Source organism: Lygodium microphyllum, chromosome 12 (assembly GCF_053477565.2).
Source record: "Lygodium microphyllum isolate KBCC chromosome 12, Lygodium_microphyllum_v1.1.10, whole genome shotgun sequence".
Classification (NCBI taxonomy): domain Eukaryota; kingdom Viridiplantae; phylum Streptophyta; class Polypodiopsida; order Schizaeales; family Lygodiaceae; genus Lygodium; species Lygodium microphyllum.
The window spans coordinates 42,942,688-42,945,636 of NC_141146.1; positions in this window are offsets into that span (position 1 = coordinate 42,942,688).

A 2,949-nucleotide genomic window follows, 5' to 3' on the forward strand; every position below is an offset into this window, starting at 1 on the left:
TAGGCAAAGATGTGATAGGTGTCCCAGACATCACACTGAAAACCTCATCTGCAGTGGGAGGGCGACCAAGATAATTGGTCATCTACCCCATGAATTGCTCCTTGTTGAATGGGGTGCTGGAGGATCCAAGATTCCACATCTATAAAAGAAAAATCATATTACCATGTGTAGATAAAACATATTACATACAACGTCTATACCTGCGTCTCTGTGCCGTCTATACCTGCGTCTCTGTGGGCGTCTGTCAGCGCGTGTATCATCGCATGTACACTACAGAGCACACGCGCCAGCACACGTTCTCAAAGACACACCCTCAGAGAAACATTTTTCGCATCTATATCTGCGTCTACACTGAGATGTAGATGAGCTATCAGACGCGCTCGGTCGGCTGATTTTAGGCCGACGACCACCATTGATGATTTACAAAATGCAATACATAATGGAATCACAAATCCTAAATACATAGACAGAGCAGAGAGAGGAAGAGAGAAACAGAGAGAGAGAGAGAGAGAGAGAGAGAGAGAGAGAGAGAGAGAGAGAGAGAGAGAGACTCACCTTGGGTGTTTGGTGTGGCGGGTGGTAGCGCTTCTTCCTTCTCCTTCTTCCTCTCCTTGGTAAGTTACCCTCCCTTGATGCTTGCTTGCTTGCTTGCTGCTTCTTCTTTTTCTCCTCTCTCTTGTTCTCTCTTTCTTCCTCTCCTTGGCTTTCCTTTCTCCCTTCTTGTGTGTTTGAAATGAAAGAAGAGGTGAGTCATGAGGAGGTGAGGCATGAAGAGACTACATGTCAGCTAAACTCAAGCTTCAGAACCGCAAAAAACGCAGGAAAGGAAAGGCGTAGTTTGAAAAGAAATGATTTAAGTATGATTTGAATTTTGATGTGTGCGTCTATTTTTGCGTGTATATGCGCGTCTATTGTTCAGGTAGATGCGATTATAGACGTGAAGATAGACGCGGAAATAGACGTGAAATGAGAGAGGGAGAGGGAGAGGGAGAGGGGGAGAGAAGAAAACATAATATGGAAAGGAGAGAGAGAGAGGGAGGGAGAAGAAATGAGAGAAGGAGAGGAAGAGAGCCAAAGGAAATGAGAGAGGAAGAGGAGAGAGAGAGAAAAGAGAGAATGAGAGGAGAGAGAAAAAGAGATAAGATGTTAAACATAATAGGCAAATAGAGCAAGAGAGGGTATGGCCCCTGCACGACATCCACATCTGTGCATGACATCAACCGCGACTGGCCCCTGCAGCATGAGGCCTCCTCTGTGCCCTACTGCAAAACACAAACCAGATTGCCATCAAGACGATTGTTGCATGCACGCAATCGCTTCCTTGTGGAAGTACTTTCATGAGTGGTTTCAAGTTATATCTAGCAGAACAAGCTCCTTACAAAGGTCAATCCAAATCGAAGGCTCTTCCTCAAGGCCTTTCAATTGAGTCCCTCATTGTCGACTACCTCAAGAAAGTATCACAATTTATCTTGCATTACCTGAGGGACAGGTATGGTGGGCAATTGATGATGAAGGATATTCAATGGTGTCTTTCCACGCCAGCAATATGGGCAGAAGCTGCCAAGCAAAAGATGAGGAAATGTGCTCAGGAAGTTGGTACGGTCAAGGGAGTGTCAAGCAGAACATGCTCAGAGGATGCTAGCCCTCATCTATTAAGAGTAGTTCTGGAGCCAGAGGCTATATCTTTGCATTGTCTCCAAAATGCTAGATTCCTATCCCCATCAGAGAAGGAGAAAAGTTTGTTGTGGTTGATGTGGGCGGAGCCACTATTGATTTGCTGGTGGGTGAGGATTTGCAAAAATCTGAGGCTGATGCTGCAGCGTTAGATGCGACCTTATTGTGGCTTCAAAACTAATGAATGATCTGCATTTTAATAATTATCCTTGGACCTAATGCCAGTCCAGTCGTCCAGCTCACTTGTGAAATGGTCTTGGTCCAAGTTGCTTATATTGTTAGCCCATGCCAGTACCCAAAAAGTGTCACCTGAATGATAGCTATCTTTTTACAGACTCCTCTACCCTGTAATGTTCTGACTTTGCATTGTAAGCCTTGTGTATTCCAACCTCCCTCCTTGTGTATTCCAACCTCCCATGCCAATGAGAGAGGGAGAGGAGAGAGAAAAAGGAATGAGAGAGAGGAGAGAGAAAAAGGAATGAGAGAGGGCAAGGAAGGGAGAGGAATGAGAGAGAGAGGAGAGAGAAAAAAGAGAGAGGGAAGGAGAGGAATGAGAGGGAGAGGAGAGAGAAAAGGAAATGAGAGAGGAAGAGGAGAGAGAAAAAGGAATGAGAGAGAGAGGAGAGAGAAAAAGGAATGAGAGAGGGCAAGGGAGGGAGAGGAATGAGAGAGACAGGAGAGAGAAAAAGAGAGAGGGAGGGAGAGGAATGAGAGGGAGAGGAGAGAGAAAAGGAAATGAGAGAGAGAGGAGAGAGAAAAAGAGAGAGCGATGAGATAATTTGCTTATTGATTCAATGTGTATTCCTAATTATATGGTTTTTATCATGCGCACACGTGCATACTCAAGAATCAATAGTCAATTTTAAAGCTAAATTGAATTTTCCATAATAAAAAGGAAGTATCTTTTATCATCTTCAAGTACGTAGAGAAATTACGAGATACATATTGCAATGCTTGCTACTAATTGTAAGGTTTCTGTCACTTGCCGCTAATTACTTATATCACACTTGTCAACTGGAGGAACTGCCATTCATTAGAGAGCAATGAAAAAGTAATTATTAACTCTATTTTTTTAATTCAATGATTCAATGTGTATTCTTAATTCTATGGTTTTTATCATGCGCACATGTGCATGCTCAAGAATCAATTTCAGGTGGTTAAATAATTATTAACTTTGGTTTTTTAATTATGTGAATTGCTAATTTTAGGTGGTTAAATAATTGTGCATCTGCTGGCGCGTCTATATTATTTGCACGGATATATAAACGCAAAATT